This window comes from Vombatus ursinus, unplaced genomic scaffold, assembly GCF_900497805.2.
Source record: "Vombatus ursinus unplaced genomic scaffold, bare-nosed wombat genome assembly UNPS02014805.1, whole genome shotgun sequence".
NCBI classification, from domain to species: Eukaryota; Metazoa; Chordata; class Mammalia; order Diprotodontia; family Vombatidae; genus Vombatus; species Vombatus ursinus.
In genome coordinates this window covers 6,240,834-6,259,117 of record NW_020954583.1, presented here as the reverse complement: position 1 = coordinate 6,259,117, position 18,284 = coordinate 6,240,834, and positions in this window count along the sequence as shown.

Sequence of the window (18,284 nt, the reverse complement as noted above, 5' to 3'; positions counted from 1 at the left end):
GAAGGATCAAGTGAAGAAAAATCAGGATGAAAAGTCCAGTAAAACATGATGGCTAATTTCACGTATTTAAAGGGCTTCCATGGAGGAGTTAGACTAGTTCTTGGACATAATATTGCAGGAAAGGTTGTAATGGTTGGAAGTTGTGGTGAGAAGGATTTGATGTGAGAAAATATGTTTAGTGTAAGTAATAACTTCCTAACAATTAGAACTATACAAAAGACTTAATTTGGAGAGAGAGTTCCCTCCCCTCCCCACCCATTAATATACATGTACAGAAAAACACATATCTTACTCTAGAAGTCTTTAAGCAAAGAATGGGTGTATTATAGAGAGAATTCTTATTCAGTCTTTGAGGTCACCTTTCGACTGAGAATCTGATTCTGAAAAACAAGCTTTAATACAGCACTTTAATACACCAAGAGATGTAGAAAATAGTGGTTTCTTTATGTGGAACAATGCTCTTGTACTGAGAAATTATTTAGATATTTTAAAAAAAATTTAAAAACTTTTTCTCTTTTTTAGTCAGTGAATAAATTGGAAGAAGATTAATAGTAAATTAGTTTCATACTACAGTATTTTAGAAACAAGATCAGAGAGTCATAGAGCTAAAATTGGAAAGGACAGAAGCCATCCAGTCCAAGTCTCTCATTGGACATGTGAAGAAACTGAGGACCAAGAAGGTTAGATACCTTGCCTAAGGCCATACACAGTAAATGCTTTACATTTCTCTTGATGACACCACAAAATAGTCTATAATTTTATATTTCAATGAAAGTATAGTCTCACAAATTAGGCATCCCATTCCAAAGTTACAAGTCAGAATCTAACCATTTCTTTTCTTTTTTCCTTGTTCAGTTTATGCCCATGTATCCCCATAAATCTTTCTCCATATGAGAAGACTTCAATGTGCTGAAGTCTTTTTCTGGGTATTTTAACATTCCATGAATGCCAATGTAGAACTTGGACTTTTCATCTCTGTTCTCTTATTTTCTCTACATGAACAGTCCACCTACTTCTCTAATTATATATTTCTTGGATAATATTTTTATTGCTACTTCTTCCATGTAAGTCATTATTAGTAACATATTGAAGACTAATTTTACCCACCATGTATATCTCTCCTACTCTTTGAGTCCCCAGAAGGTTAATTCTTCTTGTGGTGTTCCATGATATGTAGCCATATAGCATAACTTTGTTGTTCAGTCATTTCAGTTGTGTCTGACTCTTTGTGACCTCATTTGGTGTTTTCTTGGCAAAGGTACTTGGCAAAGGTTTTCTTCTCCAACTCATTTTACAGATGGGGAAACCAAGGCAAACAGGGTTAACTGGTTTGCCCAGAATCATACCACTAGTAAGTATCTGTGGGCTGGATTTGAACTCAGGTCTTCCTGACTTCTGGCCTGTCACATTATCTGCTGTGTCACCTAGCTGTTTTATAGAATAATTATGGGGTTTGGTATGAGAGTAGATGGGGATCAGGGACAGAATCTTTTGAATTCCTAAATGGAACCTAGGCTATATTCTTCATGGAGCATTCTGGTGCCACAGTGATGATCCTGGAGTCAGGAAGACCTGAATTTAAATCTGCCTTCAGACTTATTAGCAACATGATGTGGTCAAGTCATTTAACCTCTGTTTGCCTCAGTTTCCACAAGTATAAAGTGAGGACAACAATAGCACCTACTTCACAGGGTTGTTGTGAGGATCAAATGAGATAATGTTTGTAAATAGTGCTTAGTCCAGTACCTGGCAGAAAGTAGGCACTATATAATCACTTTCTCTCTCTTCTGTTGAACACCCAATTCATGGTCCATAGACATAGACTAAGACAGAAAAGGGAAGATTGGTGTGTAAGATAGGCAGCACTTACTGTGAATTGAGAAACCTAAGTTCAAATCTCAGTTTAGGCCTCTATTTGTGTAGTTTTGAGCAAGTCATTTAACCTCTCTGAATCTCTGTTTTTTTCCCTTATAAAATACCATTAGCAGTTGTCTCATGAGTTTAGTGAGAGGAACAAATGTCTGCTGGACCAACGTTTTGAGAATCTAATGTCAAAGTCACATTTAGCAAAATAGCATCCTAATGGAGCTAGGACATGTATGCAAGCAATTATAATATAAAACATAATTGTTAAGTGCATAATAGAAATGGAAACAATGTGTCATGAGAATTGAGCAATAACTTCTTAATAGGATATTAATAGGATATTTGGTATTATGCTTAAAGGAGATATCATTCTGTTTCTTTTTTGGAGGGGCAATGGGGGTTAAATGACTTGCCCAGGGTTGCACAGGTAGTAAGTGTTATGTGTCTGAGGCCATATTTAAACTCAGGTCCTCCTGACTCCAGGGCCTGTGTTCTATCCACTGCGCCACCTAGCTGCCCACAATCATTCTGTTTCTTGAAGAAAAGATATCACTCCATTGGATGGGGCACTCCAATATATACAACAACCTTAACTAAGCTATTATGTCAAAATGAAAGAAGTGTTCAGGAAACAGTTCAATTCGATTGGAGCACACAGTAGTGAGAGTCAATGGTTTGAGACAAACATGAAAGGGCATATTGGAGCCAGACTTTATAATAATTCAAATATTTTTTAGTGAGAAAAAGATTTGGTTGTTATGATGAAGAAAACAGATTTTTTTAGTAATACAGTGTTAATATCCTATATTAAATGTACCTGTCAACAACACATTAAAGGGTATAAATCCCATTGACTAAATTCTAGGTATTTTTTTTAATTTCTATGAAAACAGGTAAAATGAGAGTTTCAAGGCAAAACCAAAAATTCATTTCAAGAGATGAAATATTGGTAACATCATTGAAAACTCTTACTTATTTTAGTTGACTTTAGAAAAGAAATTAATTGCGTGCCTTCGGGGACCAAGGGAGTTGTATTTGAAGTGGACTATTTTATTAATATTTTGAAATGAAGTAATTTTTTAAAAAACTAGTCAATTATCTGAAAATGAGAACAAGAGTTCCACCTTGACAAGCAGAATGTCTTAAAATAAATACTGGGGGTGTATTAAAACTCATTAGAAATTGCATGGAAAAGATTTCCTGTTTCACTTGACAGCTCACTCTAAAGCATTAGCAGCTTCCTCCTGGGTGTTGGAATTAATTCTGCCACAAATATATTTAGTGTGTTTCAGGTTCCCTCCCCAGTAGGTTTCTGCTCTTCATTCTTCAAATTATTGCTGCTTTTCTATATGTCATGCTGTGTAGAAAAATAAGATATTGAAGGAAAACTGATTACTTGGGATAGGAAGAAATAATTCTGTTCAATTGTTTTGAGTTATGGTGCATCTTTTCTCCGCTTTAAAAACACCACCACTACCACCACCACAAAAAACAAAAAAACAAAAACCAAAAAACAAAACAAACCTAGACTTTTTTTTGCTAGTGATAACCTTCCTGCTGACAACAAATATTTATCCATTGTTATGCATTCTGTTAACAGTGTGAAATAAAGTTGGACTAATGTTGCCACTGTTACTCATCCTCCAAAGAAAAATTTATTTTGTGCTACAAAGAATTAAGATTTTTGAGTTTTTATTTTAAAAGCAAGATGGGATGAACATGTGCTTTTAAGATGATCAATTCTAATATATATGACATGGAATTTTTCCACTGTTGAATTTGCTAGAGCTCAAGATGGACCAAATGATGTGTGTGTGTGTGTGTGTGTGTGTGTGTGTGTGTGACTATCATCTATTCTTGTCCTTGGTATTTCAATGCATTGGTAGAAATTATCTTCTGACTAGTATCTTAGTGGAGATAATGATATCTTCTGTTTTAAAAAAATAGGAAAAGAAAGTTTCAGACTTCTCACATTGAACTGTGTTTTGCAGTTGTTTAATATAAGCCACATTTCTTCATAGGGGCTATAATTATGCCACTTTTTTATTCATCTTCATTTCCTTTTGTCCTACTTTGGTCATTAAAAAAAAAAAGAATGTCTATCTTGTAAGAGGAGAACTTGAATACTTGATGAAATAGAGAGAAATACTTTTTTTTGGAAAATAAAGACTAGTAGAAATTGTGTTTCTTGGTAGATTTTAGAATATACCCTCTTTTTCCTCCCTTCTAAACCTGTTTAAGATATTGTATAACCTATGGTTACTACTTTAATAATAAAATAAAGAAAAATATTATTGTTTCTGTACTAAATACTAGTTCCCTTATTAGAAACTGATAGATAAAATTTTTTGTTTCAGAAACTATTTTAAAAATTGGGTATAACTTTTTGAAGTTGTTTTATCATTTCTAGTAATATAGTTAAACATTTTGACAAATATATGTACCAAACTTCATCAGTTATAGACAGCCATACCATAAAAACATTTCTGGATGGAAAATACTTTATCTGACCCAATTTTGTCCCTCATTGATATTGTCAGTTGATGTAGTCAATTGCCCTTTGAAATAAAACTATTTTCATCTCTTAATCCCCTATAAAAATTGAAAGCAACAAAGGAATGAATAATCCTAAAATTTTCTATCTGTTTTCAGAGTGGAATTTTGTTTCCTTTCTTAGGTTAATATTAATATTCTCATAAATGGAAGGCTTTCCATGATGGTTTTTTTGATCCACAGCAACACAAGATGACTACCTACTGAGATGAAAAGAAACAAAATCACAAAATTTTGATGTATTAAAGTTCTATTAACATTATTTTGTACTCAATGAAGATAATACCAAATAATAACTCTATAAAGAATTCTAGAAGTGAGCTGAGTTTAGTTTAGAATTAAGTAGCATACTAGTTTAGAATTAAATAGCATCTTTTAGAATTAAATGGAATTCTAGTTTAGAATTAAATAGCATCTTTTATAATATGCATTTACAGTCACATACCTCTAGGCATATGTTACGTCATGCATAAAATGAATGTGTTTGAAAGATAGGTGTTTTCTGAATGAACTTGGACTTGAAATATGTAAGGGTGCTTAATATAATGATGGAGGTCATGTGAAAGACATAACATACTTCTGGGATTAGAGGAATTGAAGATTACCCCATATCTCATACTTGAGGACTGGGATAATTCTGAAGCAAAATAAAGGACACTGATCTTGACTCCACATTAAAAACTGATACAATTTAATTTTAGAAGGGGAATTATTTCTAACACTAACATTTTATAATGGAAACCCTCATATTTATAAAATTCCTAGGTTCTGTGGAACACTTTGTGGGTAATTCTGGACTACATTATTGCTAAAGTCCTTGTAAACTCTAAAATTCAGTGATCTCATACTGATGCATGTTTTTTAAACCAAATTCCAAACTAAATATTTCTGCCTCAGAGACCATTGAAATGTTTAGTCAGCTGAATCAAACAATAGAAGGAGAGTATGTTTCCTCTCCAGTCTTTTCATGGAACACAGTTGACTGATGAAAATAGAAATATACTACTTTTACATTAAATGATAAATATTGGTCTTAAAGTTATCTCAAATACTGAGATCGTTGATATACCACTGCCTTTAATTTCAAATCAGCACCTTCTTTTGCAACTTAGAATCTTGGATCATTACTTAAACACTGAGGTGTTATTTCAATCACTCAGAATCATGTAGATACTTCATGTCCAAGGTAAAATGCCGTCCTTTTAGCTTTATGTAAAATATCTTTAATTGTGATTATAATCCATGACATATTCATGCATTTAATAAAATAGTTATGGTTTAAATAATTTATGATTCTAAAAGAGGAGATACATAATCTGTTCTTCTGGGTATGTATAGCAATATTTTCTATAGCACTTTATAAAATAATTCCCTCTCCAGAGAAGGAATATAAATATAGTGTAGTTATATCAAGGGAAATGCTCCCAAAACATTATTATTCCATTTGAGGAAACTGGATTTTTGAGAGGGTAAGTGACTTGCTAAAGGTTACACAGCTAGTTATTTTTGGAGCCAAGATATAAATGCAGATTTCCTGGACTTAAATCCATTTCCCCCAATATACAGCACTTCTTCTGTATGGCCTGGTCTAATCTCTATCTCTTTACCCAAAATTTAGCAAATTATTATCAAAGACAAACTTTCCTTTAATCTAATGTGTATAATTAAGCCTATAAGAATTAAAGAAAAATGTAGTTGCTAAAAAAGAGTTCTTGTAGTCTAGCTCACAATTAAGGAATTTCTGAAGTCAAAGAAAATGGAACAAGGTCCATTTGTTGGAAGAATATTTGAAATTTCTCATAGAAAAATGGACAGTGGCTAAACCTTGAGTCAATCTCTCTGTATCTCTCTCTCTCTACACATATATCATTACACTGACACTAAATAAAAATAGTTGAAAAAGTAGTTTAAATTAATGCATTATCTATTTATAACATGTTCCTACACTTAATCTGATATCTTTTTTGAAATACGTTATGAAAATTTAAGATGTTCAAATGGACTTGCTGCTGTCAAGTAATGACCACATATTGAAAATTTGAGTGTTTTTCTACCTAAATAGAAAATCTAGTTTCATATGCTTCCCCCCCCCCTCCAAATCTGACAAGTCTAATGATTCATACAGGTAGTTTGTACTGATTAGTTTGCTGCAATATTTTGTTTATCAGGCCCCTGTAGTTCTGATTTAAAACCAGCTCCCATCTGGTATAGAATGGTATAGGTCAGGTTTTCACCCCAATCCAGCAAAGTTTTATTGGCTACATTGGTTTGTTCATTTTAGTAATTTTTTTATTAACATTTATTTATTTCAAAGTAAATCTCTTTACCCATAGTCAGTAAAAATTACTTAGCCCTGATTCACCTTGAATTCTATTACAAAGACTGGTTCTTTCATTCTTATGTCATTACATACTTGTCCTTTTTTGTATGTCATATACCCTCACTTATTTTAAAGCTCTGGTTATTCTCTATAAAGCTTTACATAGTACATGGAGATATATCCTCTTTCAATTTGTTATATATTTTTGATATTTCAAATAATATGTTAAGGTTTCAATTAAAATAACTTAAAAATAAGCTCAAGATAATTATATACCTACTGTACAGATATACACACAGAGATTTATACCACACTATACATTTGTAGTTTAAACTTATTTGTACATATAGAAAAGAGTGTGTTTGTGTGTGTATTTACCTTAAGTTCCTTAATGCACTGCATTATATATGTAGAGACATAATTATAAATTCATTTGACTAAATCTGTATTTCTCATATATCTTCTACAGTGATGTTTCTTTTCCCCTTACAGCCGGTGCTATATAAATTTTCCTGGCATCATAAGCATGATGACTATCGTTGCCATTAGAAAAGTGGATAATGTCATTGATTCTGCCTATAGTGGGTGATAGGTGTATACTTAACCAATTAAATGTATTTGTAGTTTTTGTATCTTTAGGAAATAAGATTTCTGAAAACAGTTCTCAGAGTAACAAGGAAGTTTTAAGATCTTCACTGTAATGTAATGTAATGTTGATTTGTTAATATATTCTTATAATTGAAGTTGTAATGGGACCATTTAATTCATCTTCTCTCCTAAGTTTGTGTCAATATTATCATAAGTCTAATACATTTATGAATATATATATATATATATATGAAAACTCTTGAGGTCTTTACCAAAAGAAGTGGGATCACTGTAACATCTAGGAGTACAGTAGACAGCTTAATTTTATTTTAGGTAGCTATTGTCCTTTCAACAGAAGAATCATTAATACATAATCATATGAGAGACTTGTCTCTTTTGTTTTTCTTCTGCAAGTATGTCAATATATCTCCATTTTCATTCACCTTCTCCTTCAGGTGTTTGTGTCTAATCATCTCTCATGTAGGGAGATTAGTTCCTGAGTTACTGAGCAGAATTAGTTTATGCTTTTTTTTTAATTTTGAAAATACTTGCTGTTTTTCCCCCTTTGTAGCAGTTTCCCTTTAAGTAGAAATTTCATTTTAGAAAATCTCAATTTATTTGTGAAGTAAATGAAAGATACCTTGGTCATCATTCTTCAGTGTACAGAGCACAGTGTAATTTAATTAGGACTTTTAAGTACTTAATCACCACCAAATAGAATAGGTCAAATGTGGTGGGCATTACCTCCCTTCTTGAATAAAGCTATAAAGCCCGCAATTGGACAAGATAGAGAAATCAATCATGGTGTTCTTTCATTTAAATGCTTCTGATGGAGTGGTTGTTGTCCTTTGTATTCAAAAGGACATTACTATGTTGGGGTCAATGACTGATTTGGCTGATCAGACCAATCCAAGCTCAGAAGTCTCTACCAAAGGTTAGGCACAAATAGTCCATCTGGAATGGAGATGTATCTAAATGTGTGCATTTCATGTTTCTTTTGAGCTACCACAATTCTGCTTTAGTCATAGAGCACAGCACCTTCTTTGATGCAGGCATACTATGCTGGGTAGTCGTATACCATTGTCTCCCATGTCTCACAATCTATTCCAAAGTTATTCAGAGAGACTTTAAGAATGTCCTTGCATCCCTACTTCTGACCTCTGAGTACTTTCCATGTGTTAGTTCTCTGTAAAATAGTCTTTTAGGCAAACATATGTTTTGCATTAAAGCGGTGGGGCCAGCCCATCTAAGTGGCATTCTCTGCCTCAAGGTTTGAATGTTTGACAGTTCAGCTCTACAAAAGATCTCAGTGTCTGGTATTTTATCTTGTCAGTTGATCTTCAGAATCTTCCTAAGACAATTCAAATGAAAATGATTCACTTTCCTGGCATGGCACTGTAATACTGTCCAGATTTCAGAGGAATACAACAGTTCAGTACAACAGCTCTATAGATGTTCAGTTTGGTAGTTCTCTCCCACACTTTCTCATGGAGCCTCCCAAATGCTGACATATCTCTGGCAATGCATGCATTAACCTTATTATCTAGATGTACATCCCTAGAAAGCATACTGCCAAGGTAAGTGAACTTATCCACAGCATTCAGAATTTCTCTCTTTGCTGTAACCAATGGTTCTTCATATGGATGGTGTGGTGCTAGCTGGTGAAGAACTTGTATTTTCTTGGTGTTAATTATCAAGCAAAAATTAGCACAAGTTGGCAGAGAATTAATCCATACTGTGTTGCATCTCAGCCTCAAATGCTTCATTAAGTGCATAATCATTTGTGAACAAAAAGTCATGCACCAACTTTCCCTCCACTTTAGTCTTGGCTTGTAGATGATCTTGGTGCCATTTTTGTCCTCATTGAAGGCATCTGACAACATTGCTGAAAACATCATGCTAAAAAAGCATGGGAGCTGGGGCGTATAGGTGGTGCTGTGGATAGAGCACCAGCCCTGAAGTCAGGAGGACCTGAGTTCAAATCCGGCCTCAGACCAAACACTTGACACTTACTAGCTGTGTGACCCTGGGCAAGTCACTTAACCCCAATTGCCTAAAAAAAAAATGAATAAATAAAAAGCATGGGAGCAAGAATACAGGTCTGCTTCACTCCATTGTTGACTGGGAAAGTATAAGAGTATCATTCATTATTCAGAACCTGTGCAAGCATGCCATCATGAAATGTGATATGTCAGACCCAAAATAATATAATAAATATTAAAGGCAAATATTTAAGCTATCCCTACTGCCTATAATGAAGCCAAAGACCAGTTCTGAGTTCTGCATTTTAAAATGGGACCAATTCTAATTGGAATCAGGAGGGGCAGTGACAGTAAATTAGAGATATAGTATAAACCATGTGTTCAAAATAACCAGTATTAAAAGAATCCTATCAGTTTAGAAATCAGAAATAGCTAATCTTGCACTGGTTCACTGCACCAACCATGGCCAAACCTCTCTGAATGAGCTCCAAGACATTTCTGAACTGACAGGGAGGGATTCTCTAGTTAACCAATTCTGTAGGCATAGAACCTAATTTTAGCATAAAAAAATGGAAAAGTAATCCAACATTAATGATACAGGATGATAATTTTCCATTCACAAATATTTAAATGTCTTTGAGTAAATTAGTTGATATCCATTTGAATAAGGTTTTGTTGTTGTTTTTGTTGTTTGTTTGCTTGTTTGTTTGTTTTACAGTAGTACCTGACTAATGACATTTTTCTACAAGTACAATTGAGTACTCCAAATCATTTTGTAAAGGTTGTCCAATGGCAATGAATTAGTTGCTACTTATGTAAGCTAAACTCAAATCAATGGTTTGTAGATAATAGGATCTTATCTCATCAATCTCATGAACCATGTAGTTCCCGTTTCAAGAACAGTTTTAAATCCATTTATAAATCTGCATTCTGTTTTTATATTATGCCAATCAAGTATGCTCTCAAAAGGAAAGCTGAGTGTAAGGCTCAATTATGGCTTTTGATGACTTTTCCCACTGTTTTAGGACCAGTGCTTCTGAATTACTGTGTGCAAAACTAGAATGTTCCCCATGGAGGAGAAAAATTGAAGCAAAACACTGTGATGTTTTGACATCATAGATGAATGATTTAGGGTGTGTGTGTGTGTGTGTGTGTGTGTGTGTGTGTGTGTGTTTGGTGGAATCTTATTTTCTTGCCTACAAGAATGAAGATGATAAGTTATCATACATGTTATTTATATAGAACTCTGTGTGTCTGTCTGTCTCTGTCTGTCTGTCTCTCTCAAAAATCACTTCTACTTATAAGTATAGTCGTAGAAATACATTTAAGTACTCTTCTTAATCAAAGGAGAGCAAATCACTCATAAAGTTTAAGCTAGTTTATCAATTCTGTGAGCATACATTAGTCATGATATTTCAAGGAATGTACAGCTTAAGGTACAGCTTAATATATAAGCTATTGGTGTTATTGCTATTATTTTAATCATATTTAAGCTAGTTTAATAGCTTCCTAGAAATCATTTTTGCTGTGTGTCTTTTTATTAAACTAATTGCAGTTGGTTATTAAAGCAGAGACTAGAAAAGTCTCAATCAGAATCTTTTTTTTAATGTGTGCCTTTAATAAAATAATTTTTCTTTTTAATCTCTACTATACTTGTTTATGATTTTTAAACAGTGGCAACTGGTGAATTCCAAAGAAAGGAATAAGACCGTAGTCTTGTATATGTGATCCAAATATCATTGTCTCCAGTGTCCAAATGTTACACTGCTGGTGGTGCTATTTGATCTATGCATGAATGTTGCTGGAGAAACAGATGCATTACTTCCATACTAGCTGTCTATAGAATCTGCCACTTTGGATTGTGAGAATTGCTCCTATCTATAGAGCCTAATCATTTATGGCCATGACTGAATTTCATATTCAACGTGATCTTTTCTTTCTCTCAAATTTAATAATCTGCCCTCTCTCTGAGTATAGTAGACTAGAGCAAAGTGTTTTGTGATTATTATTACTATTGACAGCTGCTGCAATAACAAAAAGTGGAGTTATTGTTTCATTTTTTAAAAAAATCAACAGTTAAACAATGATCTCGCTCTTCTCCCCCATCAAAAAAGTCCATCTTTCTAATAGCAGCATTCCTCTAGAGGTGCCATATGACCATGAAGCTTGTAATGCCAAAGCCTTTGAGGAATTAAAGTTTCAGGTCATTGAAAGGGCAATGGAGAGAGACAAGGTGAATATTTTACCATTGAATTGAGTAAGTAGTGTAAAAGATATTAGAGAAATATATGACTGGTTTAAAAAAAAGAGAGATGGGTCAACCATGTAGTGAAAGCTAGGAAAAATCTATTTCTCATAGGGGCCATGGATAGCTCCTCTGCTATCTTAGTGCCCACAAAGTAATAGTTTTGATTGTATAGACAATGGAGAATTTATGGGACAAAGTGGAGAAGAATCAAAATCTACAAAAAAGCATGGCTGAGTCATGATATAAACCATTAGGTAGAGTACTCACATCAATGATATAAAATATCCATCAAAATAACAACCACAAAAGTGCAGAGGGTCAATAACAGTTAAACGCACCATCTTTTTATATGGTTTTAACTTGGGTTTATTTCCTCTAATACTCATGACTGTAGTAAGGAGGACTTTGTATTATAATTTGCTAAAATTGATTACTATTCATGGAATCAAAATGGGTCCATTTTCACCTTGGAGAAATAACTTTTTAAAATAACTTTTTGGTGACTTGGACAAGTGACTAGACATGCTAGATATCTATTAGACAGATAAAGATGGTGTTGGTGTTAGTGAAAATTATGGATTTTTCAATATATGTTTTAGTAATAATATGTGTCTATATATATTCTTTTTATGTACATATATCCAATATACATTATGAATGGATATATGTATGTGAACATGTATGTATGGATACACACTACATAAGAAGAAATTATGGGAAAAATCAGTATGAAATCCTTCTATTATTCTCTAATATATTGGATTGTTTACTTCATGTTTGTTCATTCTTAATGAAATACTACATTTTATTTTTCTAGTGTATGAGGATACTCTATGAATTACATAGAAAATTGAAATATATTATTTGTTGAACAAATCTCACTTGGAGAAGTCAAACTTTAGGTTAACTTCATTTTATGAAGATTTGAATTTTCAAATAAAACTAATTATAATCATAATAGGATAGGAACTTTTTCATCAACCTCTGAAATACTAGAACCAAGGAGCACCCCTTGGAATTTTAATGAGGTAAATTTAGTACAAGTACAAGGAAATGTTACTTTATTCAGCATATAATATATTAATGGAGCTAACTATCATAAGAGATGTTACAGATTCACAATATTAATAGAGTCAGTTTAATTCCACATACATTTATTAAAAACCTAGTATTTGCAGAGCACTGAGCTAGTGCCCAGAGGTACAAAGACAAAAATTAAATTGTTCCTGCCCTAAAGGAACTTGTGTTTTATGAAGGATAGAGGCAATCATGTTAAGATTTTTAAAAAATGTTTTGGTCAGACTTATGAATCAGTAGCCATTTACTGCTCAGACACCAAAGCTGGAACATATAGGTTATTGCTAAGGAGAGCAATGATGCCCTCCCATGGGCCTGTTGTTTTGACAACAGAAAACTAAGTTGGATGGATCATGGGCTTAAGATTTATCTTGGCAAATCATATGTTCTTAATAGCAAATTTAATTCAAACTTGTTTTCATGATGTTGGGAAAATAACATTTTTAGTACATGATGAATTTTACTTTCTTTTTATTGTAATGTAATAAGAACTACTTCTCAGAAAAAAATATATCAATTCAGATAAATTACACACTACACTCCTCTGCCCTTATTAAAAAGAAAACAGAGAATCAAGAAAGCAGAGATGTTTGTCTCAGAGAATAAAGTTACTGGCTCAATTGGCTAAATCTTATTAGCTTTTGGGGGAGTAGGAATTTTTTTCTTATAAAGTTCATTTTGTTCATGATAAGAACTTGAAAAATGGAGTTGCTAGATGGCCAGTAGTGACCATAACTTTGGCTTTTAGGAAAAGCACTATTGTGTTAAACATCAAAACTGTTCAAAAACTGTGGTGAACTTGCTCTGTGCTTTACTCATGGGAATCCTCGAGATTAGTTCACTGGGATGAATAGATATTAAAAAAAAAAACATTTAAACTAGCTTTCTGTTCTCCTGAAAAATGTTGGTGTTTGGGACAAAAAAAAAGTGAGTAAGGACATCAAATTATGGTATATGTGTATTATGTTGAGGATAGTGAGAGACTGACATACAGGGAAGGTAGAAAATGTTTTTAATTTACTTTTTAACCTTCTTTAACCAACACTTGACTGTAGTTCTTGTTTTGAGTAAGTTTTTTCTTTTTGTGAATGTAATCTATGTGGTAGTCATAGCAAATCAAACCTCCTGAATGTTTTAGATATGTGTGGTTCTGTGTTGCTTATTTCATGTAGACCTAGCAATTAGATAATTTGATGTAAAGAGTAGAGCTTGCTATTCTATTTCACAAAAGTTTCATTATATTTTTGCCTTTCTTTACATCCCCAGAATTTAGAACAGTGCTTGGAACATAGCAAATGCTTAATGAATGATTATTGACTATTGACACTTTTTAGCATAAAACAAAGGATATGTTTCTCCAAAAGAATTTATTTTAATTGAAAAATTGTTAAATCTTTAAATGAATTTAGATTTTTCCTTTTGAATTTTATTTTAAAATAAGCATTATTAAGAGTTTAAAAATAAAATTGTCATTTCCTGTTTCATCATAGTGAACTGTGAAATCAAACAGAATGTAAATCTATCTTCAGACAGTTGTCAGGGAGCTTTCCCCCCTAAAATTTGACCCACTTATAACCTTAAAAAGATACCATCTTTGAAAGATCAATTTACTTTTTGTACTTTAGATAGCAGATTCCACTTACTAAATATTCCTTGATGAGAAATTACTACTTTTACTGTCTAGTCACCTATTCAAAAAAATTCTACTTCTCTTACAAGAGAACTCAGTGAAAAATAAGACCAGTGAATAGCTGTTAAATTAAGGTATAAAACCTTTGAAGTATCATTTCTGAAAGTCAGACTGTATACATGATAGAACTTGGTTGCGGTTATATGGTAAATATTAGTCATAATGGTTTAATTAGTACAACTTTTTGAGTAAATGTTCTGTTCTCCTCTTGATGCACGATGAATTTATGTCTCTAACTTTCATTCACAATAATGATGTGCTGTTCATGAAACAGAAACACACTGAAGAGAGATCTCTCTCTGTCTCCTTACTATTAAATCCACTTCACTTTCTAGACTGATTTGAAAAATATGAATTTTAGCAGGTATATTTTGGAATGAAAGGAACATTAAAACAGATGATAGGTTTAATTCAAAATCTGTTTCCTTTTCAAATCTTTGAATATTATTTATTTTTCAAATAAGAATAGTTATATTATCAAAATCCCAGCTTTTGCTTTGGCAGTTTATTCCTCTGAGATCCATTTTGTCTATTTATTTGTTATTGCATTTTGCCATTGTCTTTATACATATTTACGAAAGTTTGAAATACCAAAGTCTAATACAAGGAAACATGGAGAACATAACAAGAGAGTACAGCAGGTCATTTTTGTTGAGGTAATAAAATTTACCATATGAAGAGCAGTCAGGGAGGATAGTACAAACAGGATAGTTCTTCTCTAGCCACAGGTAGAATTGGAATGAGGTTGGATTGAATCCCATGTTATACATATAGAGACTACAATAACAAAAAAGTTGGAAGCAATTTAGAAAAAAAGGATAGAAATTTAACAATGTAAAAGAGATCTGGAGTTTAAGCAAACCTATTTCCCAGTAAAAGACAATAAAAGAGACCTGTTTTACTAGGATCTACTTTTTATTTTTCCCCAACATGGAGACATAATAAGGTTAGGGTTTATAGATATGAGAAGTGCAAGAAACAAACAAAACAGTAGGGCAGAAAAGAGGCCCAAAAATGTGATAATTCTGTAAAAGAAATCGGGGAAGAAGATACAGACTTCTTCTTTACAGAAGCAGCTAAATGGTACAGTAGAAAGAGTGCTGGTCTTGAAATCAGGAAGACCTGACTGAGTTCAGATCAGTCCTCAGCTGTTTATTAACTGTGTGACCTTGGGCAAGTTGTGTAACTCAATCTGCCTCAGTTTCTTCAACTATAAAATGGGGACAATAAAAAATATCTACCTTTCTGAGTTCTTATAAGAATAAAATGAGCTAATACTTGTGAAGTGCATGGTGCCTGGAACATGATGGCTAAATCTAATTTCCTTTCTTCTTCCTTCTTTACCAATCGGCATTGATTGTAGTGTCTGATGTGGAAAAAAGTGTTCAAAGATAGGTGATAGAGGTGAAAGAATCCTGGACTGGGAAAAAAGAATTGTTTTTCTAATCTTAGCTCTGTCACAGAAATACCTAAGGGAAAAAGAAGTTTCTTCCCCAATAAGGAAGCTGGTTGAACTAAATGATCTCAAATGTCCCTGACACTTCTCAAACTTTCTGCTTATTACTGGAATTTTTTTCCACTAAATTTATGTGTACCACCCAGAAGTTCATGACCTTACTAAAACAATCATCAAGGATTCCAGTCAGTAATGTGCTGGTAAATGTTTAACAACTGGCTCTTGGGAAAGGGTGGGGAGAAGAGAATATACATAGGACTCATAAATTTAATCTGTGTTAACATTTTCTCCATCACTTTCTTAAATCTATATGGTCAAAAATAAAATAAAAATCTGACTTATAGGTTTTCCTGATTTCCAAGTTGACCACGCTCACATTGAAAATTTAACAATTGACTTGGTTCTTGTAAGCTGGTTAAAACTGCTTTAGGACACCACTAATTCTTAACATTCTAGAAATACTTTTCTGATACCACAACTTCTAGTTGTAATGCTGTTGATTACAGTACTCCTGTTTTAGACCACGTGTAAAATAAGGGCAATCAACTAATTACTGGCAGTAAGTAGATCCAATAAACAACGCTTGATTAAGTGGAGTCTTAGAATTAGCTTCATCTATATGTGACTTTTGGCCAGTCACTTAACTTCTTTCTGACTTACTTTCCTTATTAAAAAAAAATAGAAATAATACAACTTGCTCCCAATATTTGTCATGCAATGAAAAGTCTCCATTTTCAAAAACTTAGAAATGAAATGAATACTCAGAGTCAAGTAAATGCTGCCATGTACACACACTAATTTTTTTTTGTTATTGAGCTTATTTTCTCTAATATTTTATATTTTTTGCTAGGAGTTTCGTTGTAATTTCCTGTGATTGATTGTTATTCATGGAACATAATCAGTCTGTTATTTTCTGAAAAGTTTATTTTTGATAATAGCTAAAGCAAATTTAAACAGAAAGGAAATTCAAAATCTAGAGGAAATACAATTTCCAAAATCATATGCAACTATGGTCCTTACGTTATTCAGCAAGCTAGTTGTGTTAAGAAAAGTGGCATTTTTTTCAATTCAGAGCAGGATTGCTCAAGACATAAGTAGAATTGGTGTTTGCTTAATATTAAGAACCTCCAAAGCAGCTTATGGCTGCAGTAAACTTAAAGTTAAGTACTAGGAAGATATGATCTGGGTTGTTGCAGCTATTCTCAGACTAAATTGTATTCTTATAAAAATTTGAGTAGCATGTTCAACTGGTGGAACATCCAGTATGAAGGGACAGTTCAATGGGTTTCCTGCTGATTTAAAATAGGGAGAGAGAGAGAGAGAGAGAGAGAGAGAGAGAGAGAGAGAGAGAGAGAGAGAGAGAGAGAGAATCATCAAGCAAAGCTCAAAACTATGTCCACACACACAAAATTATTTGAATTAAAAAAAAGAGGTTGAATTTTAAAAAAAATCATGACATCAATTCACCAGTTTGACTATAAATTTGTTATTGTTTTGAGGCAAAACTGTTAACTGGGAGTTAGGGGAGCTGAGGTGAATTTTGTGAAGGAAGTTCAGCTTAGGAAAGGCCCCCAGGAGAATAAGCCCATCCCAGAACACCATGAGGTTTCTATCAATTGTAGAACTAGTCCCTGCTAGAAAGGTAGGCCTACCCCTTTTTCTGAATATCTGGATCCTCCCATTATCTCTACGTAAAAATGCCTAGGTCAGCCATATTTTCATTCCTTTCCATGGTCCTTTCCTAACTTTCTGGATTAATCTGCTTTCTTGTCCACCCCACCACCTGCAACCTCGCAGTCTAATTTTTAGCTTCCTTTTAGGTACCACATTTCCTTGAAAACAGGGACTATCTTTCTGTTTGCATTTGTATTCCCAACATTCAGCACAGTTCCTGGAAAATAGTTAATAAGTATTTCTGTAATTGACTTGGTAGGTGGGAAAGAAGGTAGAGAAGTTGATGTGGAGGAAAGGAAGGTTGTCTCAGGACAAGGGCTTTTAGTGCCTTTTCAATTTCCCATCCTTGGGGAGTTTTAGCAGCACAAGTTTAGATATGGATAGATATCATCTTAAAAAATCTGTCTGCACAATACTAGGAGTTGAACAAAAAGGGTTTAACAGAAACAGTTTTCATTTTCTAAAAACTTACAATATAAGAAGCCCAGTAATGACATGGAAAGAGATATCAAGGATGTGCCTTCATTTATTACATTAAATTGGCTATTTGTATAATGTATATGAAGCAATACTCATGGGAATTAAATTCTTGCAATTCACTAGTAGTATTTACTTTTTAAAGTAGAAATTGACCTATTTACTTTTGACTTCTTATATTTTTTAAATTCCCCAAATAATGGATATTTGATATAAATTATATGAGAGTAGTCATTTTTTTTTGGTTAGGAAAACAAAGACAATAATTGCCCAAATATTTGTAAGTTTATTTCTAAGTATTCTTTTTGATTATATGTAAAAACAGTTGAGATTTCATTTATATCCAAAGGATT